Below are 12,170 nucleotides of genomic sequence, written 5' to 3'. Positions count from 1 at the left end.
TAAATGGGAGCTATTCTACATAGAAACTGCAAAGCTATATTATAGCTCTCAGCACCTGACTGTGGCCACTTACACCATTAAATAAATCTAGTTGAGATGAACCAGCCATAAATACACTCGGAAGCATTTGAAATGGTAATACACCAGATACCAGAATGACAGCTGACTCCGCAAAATTGACCTAAAATAAACCATAGGGTCCCCAAACACATTAACTGCATCTACTGAAAATTAGTTCTCCATTTTCTTTAAGGTTTTATTCAATATAAGAAAGAACTCTGGACATGTATAGCATATTATTTAGCATACAAATAATAAGAGAAGTAAGAGGAAACAATAGCTCTGCATGTCAGAGTTTAATTATTTCTTATTTAATGTATATAAATTTAATGATTTTTTATTAAGTGACTCCCTGGGTAGTAAGACTACATGCAAATAAAGGCTAACATGTTTGCATGTTATTTTCATTTTGAACACTAGATGGCAATAAAATCTCTGATACAAAAATAGTAGCCTTTAAAAGCTGCCCTGTGTTTCAATCATGTTGACATCTAAGTTGCTAAGCTTTCAAGTTTTTTAAACTGACACTTTGTTTCCTTTGCTTACATATTTACTCTTATCTATTGATACTGTCCGGCCAAGGAGATGAAGGATTTTTACTTATTCTTAAGAACCTTAGCTGAAAAAGGAGGGCTGAGGGCAAACAGGGAAGCAGTTACTGAACTGAGAGGGGACCAAGAAGCACTGAGCAGCTTAGAGTCCTGTTTAGTGTGTAAAGGATGGAAAATCACACAGCTGGACAGGAGACCATGAAGGGGTTGTAATCTCTCTGTGTCTGTGGGGACCGCAACAATATCTATCGGACGGATATTTTTAAGACTTAATCAATACATTTATAATACAAAACAATGTCATAGTGACAAAATTCTCAGTAAGGGTTAACCTTTATCTTTTAAAATTGATTTTACTTCAACTTAGGAAAATTCTAATGGCTTATTACAATCCCAAAGGTCATGTTTTTTTTTTTTTGTTTGTTTGTTTTTCGAGACAGGGTTTCTCTGTGTAGCTTTGCGCCTTTCCTGGAACTCGCTTTGGAGACCAGGCTGGCCTCGAACTCACAGAGATCCGCCTGGCTCTGCCTCCCGAGTGCTGGGATTAAAGGCGTGCGCCACCACCGCCCGGCTCCAAAGGTCATGTTTTAATGAAGCTTTTTGTGGTGTTAGAAATTTACATCTCATCTGTTCATACTGTAGGAAAGGGCGTGAAAATTCCCATTTACTGCTGCTTATTATTTGATTAATTTCTTTTAAATATATCTGCGTGTGTATGCATGTATGTGTATGCATTTAGTTAGGTAGTTAGTTACGTTGTGTGTGTGTGTGTGTGTGTGTGTGTGTGTGTGTGTATGTGTCACAGTGCTCTTGTGAATGGCAGAGAGTAACTTTTGGGAGTCAACTCTTTCCTTCTACCACGTGGGTCTTGAAGAATCAAACTCAGGTCTTTAAACTTGGCATCAGGAGATTGCCATCTTGCTGGCCCAGTGATGCTATTCAAAAGCAATAACTCAGGTACCAGAGATGAAGTACAGTAACCAAGGTGTGGACACACTGAACTAACACATCTCCTGAAGAGGTGGCTTGGAGGAAGACTAAACAATTGTTCCTGGGGAAGTTTCTGCCTCGGGAGCTCTGCTCCTAGTGGAGGAGGTGTATGATTAGTCCGACATCCAGAAAAATCAAGCACAGAAAAGAGGCTGGAGAATTATGATGTTCATTTCTGTTTGACGCTGGCTTTTCAAATGTCATGAACAGGGTCTCCTGCAGTGCCGAGTGCGGTGGAAAAGCCATCTCAATATTGAAGGCAGAAAGTCTCCTGCTGTGAAATTAATTTTGAGCGTGCCTGGGCATGTCCTAAAGTGAGAATGCCAAACATGATGTACGAGTCACACTCGGGAAAAGCGTTCGTGCTGCTGAGGGCTTTCAACTCCAATGGAAGGAAGTGAAGTCAGGCGGCCTAAGCTTAACATCTATGATCAAGGGATCGGGCGGTGCTAATGATCCATCTTTTGCGGATGCGATGGAGTTTAGCAGGTACAACCTGTGACTGCTCAGCCAGGGAGATAATCACAGGTGATCAGCAGGAGTTAGTGCGAGTCTAACAGCGCAGCCCCCGGGGACAGGGTGCACTGCTGCCGCACAAGCCCAGTGATCTAAAAGCTAATTTTAGCCAGTTGAGAAGCGGCTCTGCAGTAAACAGGGAACCGGGTTCTCCCTTGTATTTGAATCAGCCCCAAGTAAAGGAGCCTGAAACCTCAGGGAGAATGTTTTTCCATTAAGTAAACATTTTCTCTGTTCCAACTTGCCTGTAAATTTCTATCGTGTTCACGTGCTCATTTGAAATTTGGATGCTTCCAAACACATTTGTTAAAGGGAAGTCATTCCCTAAAGACCTCTTGATTCCCATGGAAGCATAATACAAGTACAGGGCTCACAGAAGTCACACTTCAGCCTCTCTGTGAGCAGTTCAGAGCAGGACCTCAGGTCACCAAGGGCATGCATGGATGGAGCAAGAGCCCCAGAGAGACTGGAAAGGTGATGAGATTGTACAAGCCAAGCAGAGCAGGTGTGAGAGCAGGGCCCAGCGCTGCATAGAGAGAGAGAGAGGCTGGCTACATACAATTCTGGGAATATAAAAGGGACTCAAGTTCTTGCTGTGTACACTAATTTAGAAAGAGCAAATATATTTGAAATTTCTACGTGAAATGAAGGTTGGTGTGGGTTAATATGAGTATGATGAATAAATAGGTGAGGGTGGACAGCAAGGTTTTATGGAAGTAAGGACTTGATATGTCTTGTTGCACTGAGGCCTGAAGACCTAACTTGGAACCACGAACCTGCCAGAACTCAAAAGTGTTTGTTGAATGGATGAGGGATGAATACATGGTGAAACAGGAATGGTCCAATAATCTTTGCTAGTCTTTGTCAGTGCTCTGGCAGGAGCTATTTCCTCACACTTTGAAGGTCAGAGACACCTCAGAGTTTTTGGAAAATTGTAGAATCCAAGTTTCTCTATGAAGAGAATGCATGGGAAACGCCGTTTTACATATATCCAAACATTTGTTATTTGTAAATTTAAAACTGAACTCAGCAAAGAAGAGATGTGTGTTAGGAGATATGAAAGAGAATTCTGTCCCAGGATACTTATCTCTTTTAGCACCTGCACTGCTGTGTACAAATGGGAGCGAGGGGCTGGCAGAGTGCCTGGGGGATTTGTCTCCAGTAGCACTCATCTGCATCACCATCCTGGTGCTTGTGTTTGCCCATTCTCTTTTTTCTAGAAGTTTCTCTTAATTTTCTCAGTGACTTAGTTCTCCAGTAATTTCTAGTTTTGTGTGAGGACTGTTAAAGCAATTCTATATACATGATAAAGAGTCCTCTTCTTAGGTCCAATCCTGGCCTCGTGGTAAGAAATCAGAGAGTAGAATGCTTTTGAAGCGTCAACAAGCACTCCTAACTGATGCACTCCACTAAGACAGGAAGTTCAGGGAAATGGCCCCCTCCACATGCAGCCCAGACACAAATACTACCAATATGTTCATGTACTTGCAGTTACTAATCAGCACCTTTTATTGTGTGTGTACGTGATACTGGGCCTCAAGCATGCACTATACCATGAACTACATCCTGGCCCTCTTTATTGTTGTTATTATTATTATTATTATTTTAAATTTTGAAACAGAGCTGCATTAAATTTCCAAGGCTGGTCTTAAACTTGATATTTTCCCACCTCAGCCTGTCTCGTGGTTAAGAAGAGAGGTCTGTACCACGAGGCCCATCTTAGCCCTTTTTAATATAGCTGAGAATATTTTTGGGAAAAAAACCACACCAAAATTTGACCCCAGATAATCAATTAAGAGAAAGCAGGATTATTTTGGTGTGGGGAGGCTGAGTGGTCCTTTGTGTCTTAGCTCATAAGTTGATTTGTAGCTACCTGTTGTAAATGCTTTTCTTTAAATAAAATATTTTAATGACATGTCATTAAAGAAAGTCCAATTCCTCTTTTTTACTTTGTTTTCTCTACAAAGGACCTGTTGTCAAGATTGTGAGGTATGTTGAGCCTCTTGCCCTCAGCAGCCTAATTGATAGAGAACATAGATTAGGCCCCAAGGGGAAGGGAGAGTTCCAGAGGAGCTAGGAAATAAGCATAAGGCTCAGGGAAGGAGGGATGTGGCTAGAAGCAGTGGCATTAGCTGAATATAGAAAAGCCTTCAGTATTAGACACATGCTTTAAAAATAAATACACAAGTGGTTTTGTAAAACCCTCTTTTCAGAATTGTTCCATGCTTTTCAAATGTGTTTATGTGACAAGAATGTAAGACATCAAAGAAGGTCAATAAACTACCTGGATGCAGGAAGGAGAAAAAATTAAGAAGAGAAAGGCAGTCTCTAAGCAGAAAGGCTGATTTGGGCTATGGCTACCAAAAGAAAAGCTTATCAGGCATGAGCATGGCCCACAACACCAGGGTGTGTTCCATAGAGATACCAACACCACTGGAAAGGATGCCTAGATAGCAGGGCCTAGGACAGGTGGCCTGCAAAACATGGTTCTGGGTCAGCAGGCCTGGGAACCCATAATGGACTCCAGGCTTACTTTGGGTGATGTGAGCCCTGAGGCACACGATCCCCAAACAGGACTTTTTTTTTTTTTTTAAATGTATGGGCACACAGAACATATATCTGTTATAACTAAAGTATCTGTTATAAAACAAGACATTTTTAAAGGGTGAAGAAAATTAATCATAAATACAAGTTCATCTGTTTTCTTCCTGCCATGGGTGACAGATACATCATGGACACCTCTGAACTGTGTGGAGTGTCTTCTGTGGAAAGCTGGGTAGTCTTCTGCTAACAAGAGCAGCCGTGGTCTCCAGCCTTTCTGTCCACACTGTTCTATCCTGTGCTTTCTCACTCTGCTGATCTGTTATTTCATTCACAGCCTTCTCAAGTGGGCACCGGAGAGTGAAACAAAAGAAGTCTTATACCGTGAATATTAGAAAAACAGGCCAGCACTCCTGCCTTGGTGGGAGAAGGGAAGCATGCAGCATAGGCTGTCCAGCTTCAGCATTCGGTGGGTCAGTTTTGAATTGGTTATAACCCTTTCAGTTTGGTCAGACAATGCAAAAAAAGAAAGAAGGGTTTAAAGGAAGCCTGTTGTTGGGGAGGTAAGAAGGAAGGAACAAAAGGAAGAAATAAGCAGTGGCGGTGGCGCACGCCTTTAATTCCAGCACTCGGGAGGCAGAGCCAGGCGGATCTCTGTGAGTTCAAGGCCAGCCTGGTCTACAGAGTGAGATCTAGGACAGGCACCAAAACTACACGGAGAAACCCTGTCTCGAACCCCACCCCCCCAAAAAAGGAAGAAATAAGAGGAATGGATGGAGGAAGAGGAAGGAGAGTAAAGAAGAAGAGAGAGAGAAAATAACACATTTTGTCATATATAGGATTTACTGTATTTCCTGTCCACTGAAATAACATTCAGTTATTCATTCAAATGTTTATATTTATATTTCACCCACTGTACTGAGGTGGGGAGAAGAGGGCACAGAAACGCTCTTGAAAATTATAGTCTAATTTTGAAAATTTTATACGAAGTGGTTAGAACATGAAATTATTGCATAAAGCAAAGATGCTTGAAGCAAATGCTGTCCGAGTTCAAAGTCAGGAGCATTTTCTTAGCTTATGGTTTCTATTTTCCTGAATCCTGATTTTGAGTAGTGCAAAACTCTTAAAATATCTGTGTGTGTGTGTGTGTGTGTGTGTGTGTGTGTGTGTGTGTGTGTGTGTGTGAATAAAATACATTTCCTTTCTGCTTCTGAATTAACTTGAATAAGAACAAAACAAGACAACGACAGTTATAAAATGCAGCCATGCCCATCTGTAGAAGCCCACTCATACATGTTACGGAGTTGTGAAAGTGCTGCTGGCTATGTCTCTGTTTGCTCCTAGTAAACAGAGCTGGTCACTCTGGCTTCCTGCCCTTAAGCCAGAGGAATTGTGTAGCTGTGATGCCTTTAGTCCTGCATGGAAAGTGTTAGTTCGCTCCTGTTAGTAAGAGGGAGTCAGAATTCCCCAAACAGAGCAGTGTTTTATTGGCAATAGAGACGTTTAATCATGCAGTGAAGCTAATGCTCACCTAACAAGCTGTTCAGATCTGCACAGGACTAGGTGTGCATTCAAGCAGCGTAAACTGACAATTTCCCAAGGTGCAGTGCTAGAGTTCTATTCTTTCCTACTCAATCCAGTGAACAAAAGATAAGTGAGGGAATATTATGAATGCCTCACTGTCTTAGGTCTCAGAGGTTTTTGAATACAAACATAATTTTCCTAATTGTTTTCCAGACCTTTAAGAAAAGAATTACCATATATATGTGTATATAGTATAGTATATATAGTGTGTGTGTGCAAATGAACCCACGACTTTGCACATGCTAGGCCTACACTCTGCCCCTAAGCTCTACCTCAGCCATTAACCATGTAGATAATCTTATCGCAGAATTTCACAGCCTGGTCTGGTGGGGTTTCTCATATGTGAGGAGATACAGCCCAAGACTCCTGGTCCTACTTCAAAATCTAGATAGTACCAAACCACAGATATTCCATTCTTATCCCCAGATGCTCTGCAGCTTTGATGCACAGTTCCAGAGTTAATTGTCCTCCAATATTTCATACCCTGGCTACTACTTTTGTGCTTTGGGTCGTCATTAATTAAAACAGTTTTTGTTAGAAAAAAATTCCATGATACCTGGGCAGTCAGTCTGCTAATCAACATGTCTACTAAATTGCTATTGGCAGGTAGTGTTTACAGCATGGCTATTCTGGTCAAAGGATGGTTCATGTCCTGAGTGGGATGAGGCAGAACATTGTTGGATTTCATGAGAATGGTGGATGATAAAAATCTTATAAATTGTTTATTTCTGGAATTTCCCATTTACTAATTCCTATATATGGCTGACCATGGGTAACAGAAGCCAATGAAACCAGGAGTAAGGAAATTTCTGCTAGGTAGGTAACATTAGGAGTTGAATAGTCTCCAGGGTCTTTCCTGTACACTGTGGCATATATAGGTTATCTTTGACATTTGTCCATAGATGCCAGCCACAGAACACCCATATCTCCCAAGCTGGGAAAACCAGACATCACTCCAGAGATGATCAATATTCCCCATAGGGCAAATCAGTTGAGAACCGATGTTCTAAGGAGAAGGGGGCTTTTATTTTTATTGGAGCATTGTGTGTGGTAAATGTGGCAGCTGCTCTGAAACACCTAACATTAAAAAGGTGTAATTTGCACACTTGAGTATAATTTTCTCATTTGATATTTCAGCTCAGTTCTGCTTAAAATGGAAACTCAATATACTTGATTTCATTGACTACTCTGGATGGATTTAGTTCTTACAGGAGTTAAATATTACCAGGTATTCTGAAAAAACAAAGACATTTTAAAAAATCTTTAAATTTAGAAATGTAGGTATTACATTTTTTAAAATCTAGAAAACAGCTGGCTAAGGGCAGTTAAATTCAACTGTTTGTAGATGTAAAGTTAGTGTTATCTCTTACCCAAACTGTAGTTAGAGGGACTTTGGCAGGATGTTCCAAAAGTGCTTGGCGTGTTGACATAACTTGGCTTCCCAGAGTAGGGCTGCACACATAATCTTAACACATTGTTATTCCAGGACCATGGAGCAAGTCCTTGACAAGGAGGAATTCATTGGCTCTTAGCAGGCCAAAGGACAGGTCGCTGAGGGTTCAAACTGGATTTGCCAGTTTGATTCACACCTGGCTCTAATGCTTGCTAGCTTAGTGGCCTGGGGTCAAGAAACTTATCTCTGTCATCCAGTGCTCTGGCTGCAATTTAGACTTATGTGAAGAATTTGGTACTGTATTGGTAGATAACTACTTTTAGTAAGTTATTTTTTAGAACTGTATTGGTAAATGAATAGTTTTAATAAGTTATTTTAAGAGTGTAAAAACTCACACATATTAATTAAATGCTCTTTTTCCATTTAAGTTAGTGACACAGAAAAGGCAATCTATTGCTTTTCAGTGGAAAATATTATAATAACCATTATATTATTAATTCAGGCATAAAACCACACCAGGCTTTTGAGATCTTCCAGACCCTTTGTCTTATAATGGTATTCTGTGGCTAGAGTTCTCTCTCATCAGTTTACAAATGGAGCAGGGCAAGTTGAGAAAGATTGCCTAATTTTAGTTCAGGGCTATGCTGGAGTCCGATGGTGGACTCAGCTCACACTGAAAGTTGGATTTAATTTCACAAATCTACGCTTCTCCTCCACAATAACAAGGACCCCGACAGAGAAGCTAATAACACAGGAAGCCTCAGCTAAGCCACATAAATGAAGTTTATCACTCATCAGCCTTAGGTATGCTTAATACATTTCATGTGTAAACACAGAAGCTTGGGGAGTAGAATAGATCATACAAGTTTATACAGTTGGGAAGGCGCAGAGACCCAGCACAAACCCACAAAACCTGGCTCTCGTTCCTGTAGAAGAATGCTGGGAGACTCAAAATCCAAAAAGGAAGCCAGAGCCAGAGTCAGATGGCTTTCCGTATCAGAGAGACTTGGATTCTTTTTCTGAAGGTAGTTCTTAGGCAAACACAAGGGTGGGGATAGCAAGGGTCACACAGACCCTCCATCCGATCCTTGGCTGTAAAATGAAGAGTTGGATGTGTCGCCTCAAAACTTCTATTTGTCTTAGTTATAGGTTGTGTCATTCTCTTTCTTACACTTGCCCCCTGGTTTCCTCGTATACTTAAATAGAAAACGGTTCCTTGGTATGGTGGTCTATAAGGCTCCTCTGGCTGTAGGTCCTGCCTGGCTCTGATGCTACTGCTTGTCTTTTCTTTCTTGATCCCAATGCTAAAGTTACAAACTTTTCTGTTCTAGAAACTTCTTTGTCCAGGCCTTTATACTTATTTCCTTTGCTTGAACTATTCTGTTTCTGGTCATTCCTTAGTGGCTCTTCCAGGGCTTCCTTCAGCAGGGATTCCAGGATCCTCAGTCTAAAAGTGGCCTCTCTTCCTGTGCCACTCTACCTCATTTCTGTGTCATGAACTTCACACTCATTGGCACTGTTGGAATTCACTTAGCTTTCGTTTGCTTATCGTTCCCTGCTGTCTCCATATTTATTCATCACGAACGCCAAGAGGACTGGCATCAGGTTGACATGACTACAGCCCAAAGTAGCATTTGAGATCTTGGTAAATGAATGGATTTACCTTATGTAGCCCAAAAAGTAAATGGAAAATACTGAGCACTTAGTAGGGTCTCAAGAAATACAGTAGGAAAAATGATAACTCATATTTAATAAGCTGTAATCATTGGCATAATGTCAAACCCTTTTACACATGACATATCATTTAGTTCTCATTATGACCTTATGACATGAGAATCATTATTATCTTAATTTACAGGTGAGATGCTGAATTTTAATTCATAACAACCTTAGGCTACACAGTGAAACCTTGTGTGTGTGTGTGTGTGTGTGTGTGTGTGTGTGTGTGTGTTTATGAGTATATATAAAACAATTTTCCCAAGGCCATAAAGCTAGTAAATAAACCCAGATCAAAGCCACTCTAATTTTAATACAATGCCATTCTTAAATAGCTGGCTTCTTAGTAAAGTTGCTGTTGTCTTCACCTAGATTAATGAAAACACAAAACACTTTCAAAGAGCTTTACATGAGCAGCTACTGCATGTGTTCTGGGGGCTCAGTCTAGGTAAAGGGTTCCATTACCTAGGATATAAAGAGAAAGAATATGTCTTAACCAAGAGTTACCTTTGCTGTGATGAAACACCATGACTCAAAGCAACTTGGGGAAGAAAGGGTTTATTTTGCCTGCAATTCCATATAACAGTGCGTCATCAAAAGCAGTGAGGGAGGAACTCAAGCAGGGCAGGAACCTGAAGGCAGGAGCTGATGTAGAGGCCATGGAGGGTTGCTGCTTACTGGCTTGCTCACCCTGGCTTGCTCAGCCTGTTTTCTTATAGAATCAGGACTACCAGCCCACCTCCTCCACCAATCACTAATTAAGAAAATGCCCTACAGCTGGATCTTAGGAAGGCATTTTCTCAATTGAGGTTCCCTCTTCTCAGATGACTCTAGCTTGTGTCAAGTTGACAAAATTTAGCCAGGAGAATATGACACACTCTGCACTTGAACGGCTCAGTGTGTGGTAGAATGGATGTTCATGTCCCATACACTATTCATTCCCTCCACAAGGAAAATCCAGACAACTGGAGGCGTGCTCTCTCTCTCTCCCTTTTGCCCAGATGTTTACTTTTACATCTGTTGCATGGTGTTTTGTACACTCCTATGTAGGATGGACTCTGAAGTCAGAACTTACTGATGATGGCTTCAGGTGGCAGGTGATTAATGTGCATTCACTAGCTGAATTTGTGCAACAGCTCTAGCTCGGTGTGATTATTATCAATTCGCCATGAACAATCAATAGCATATTGGGGAGGTGGGTTACAAACAGGTGGTTAGACAGGGGTTAGCTTGGATGGCTGCACCATGGTAGAGAGATGGCTACATATAGAGCCCTAGGAGCCCTGAGAAGGGATGACTCTCAGTCTCCATAGGACCTTAATACTCCAATTAATCACTATGAGACTACCCACTTCTTTCATTAATTATTGCATAAATTAGATGTATTTCTTTGTAACATATATTAACTATCTGTATTTGGGAGTAAATCAAATGCTTTCTCATTTTGTTTTAAAATTTTGTTCAGATTCATGATAAAGAATTTTTATTATAATAAGTGGAACATGATTTTAGTAATTTTTAAATGAGGTTTTTCTGATCGTCATGATACACACACACACACACACACACACATACATACATGCATATCCCCCGGAGGTACATTTATTCCCTCTAAGGAGATCTAAGCACTTAAGTATTGTTTTTACTTTTAAAAACCCAGTGTCAGTTTCTGGGAGCCAGTGAATGATGGCAGCCTGGGAGGAAGGACCGCAGTACACCGGAGTTAGACAGTGACTGATCTACATGACTGTGCAAAGCCATCTCCATCGGGAAAACCTAGGAGAAAGAAAATGCCGACCACCGCTGTAATTTGAAAAGGAAATGAGTAAGAAATCCAATACCTGAGACTCTCTTGACTCTCCCAAGGCAGACAAGCGAGACTCCCTAGCAGGGGCTTGGCTCCCACTAAGAAGTCCCCAAGATGATGAAGATTCCCAGGAGCTGCATCCTCAGTTGGTGGGGTCTGAAGTCTTGAGAGGTACTTAATCAAAATCTGTTCCTGTTCCGTGCATGGCTGTGTTGAAACAGTAGGCTTCACAGGAAATGAGTGAGAGCCGCGCAGCAATTTATGCGGGTCCAGTGTCACAGATGGAAGGGACACCCTGTGAACTGCACTTGGTAATGACCCAGAAATCTAAAATTTGTGATTGATGCTCCTTTGTCAAAAATTTCCCTTGACATCAACCTAAAGACTCATGTATACAGACGAACACAATCTTCTGAGTTTTAGAATAAGAACAAGGAGATCTACACATGCACCATCTCTGTGTGACATTGGCTGAAACAAATGCACATAGATTCCGAGAACACTCAAAATGTCACATGCTAATTTGTCATTGTATTTACTCATAGATTTTAATATATATAGGTAATGTGATGTCTAGCGCCCCCCACCCCTAACTGTATCCAGTTCAGTTTTAATTCTAAATACTATGGCCTCGGGTGCACAATAGATTCAGAAGTCTACGAAAATGTTCTCAAAGTCAGAATGGGAAAAACAAAGTGTTATGTGAAGGGAAATGTTTAAACATAAGTGCACAAACGGAACACTGAGAAACGTGTCCCTGCGACGCCCTAGTTCCCTGGAAAGTCAGAGGGCTACCTTTCTTTTTTAAAGCCATTTTGATCAAATTATTTTGTTTGTTTAGGCATTCCAAATGCTAATTCCTTTGCCAGGCAGGGAAAGTTCTCATCCCTTTGGAAGACTTTCTTTTTAAAAACCCGATTCCAAAAGAAAATCGATTTTTGAGAAGTGTTGATCATGTTAAATTAACACGCGACTGGAAAGCTCGGTGCCTTGGGTTAATTTGCGGGGCAAG

At 41.0% G+C, this 12,170-nt stretch overlaps 1 protein-coding gene across 1 annotated transcript in view; it reads right to left on the bottom strand.

The window, feature by feature from the left end:
• The window catches only part of Ca1 (carbonic anhydrase 1), a 108,813-nt gene extending 96,794 nt beyond the window's left edge, over window positions 1–12,019 (bottom strand). Inside the window, exon 1 of the mRNA XM_052716113.1 lies at window positions 11,193–12,019. The gene's annotated coding sequence lies outside the window, so the exon portion shown is untranslated. The remainder of the gene's footprint in view (window positions 1–11,192) is intronic.
• Window positions 12,020–12,170: the final 151 nt, after the last annotated feature.

Source organism: Peromyscus californicus, unplaced genomic scaffold, assembly GCF_007827085.1.
Source record: "Peromyscus californicus insignis strain IS unplaced genomic scaffold, ASM782708v3 Scaffold_5__1_contigs__length_169319896, whole genome shotgun sequence".
NCBI lineage: Eukaryota > Metazoa > Chordata > Mammalia > Rodentia > Cricetidae > Peromyscus > Peromyscus californicus.
This window is presented reverse-complemented; position numbering and strand designations above follow the sequence as displayed.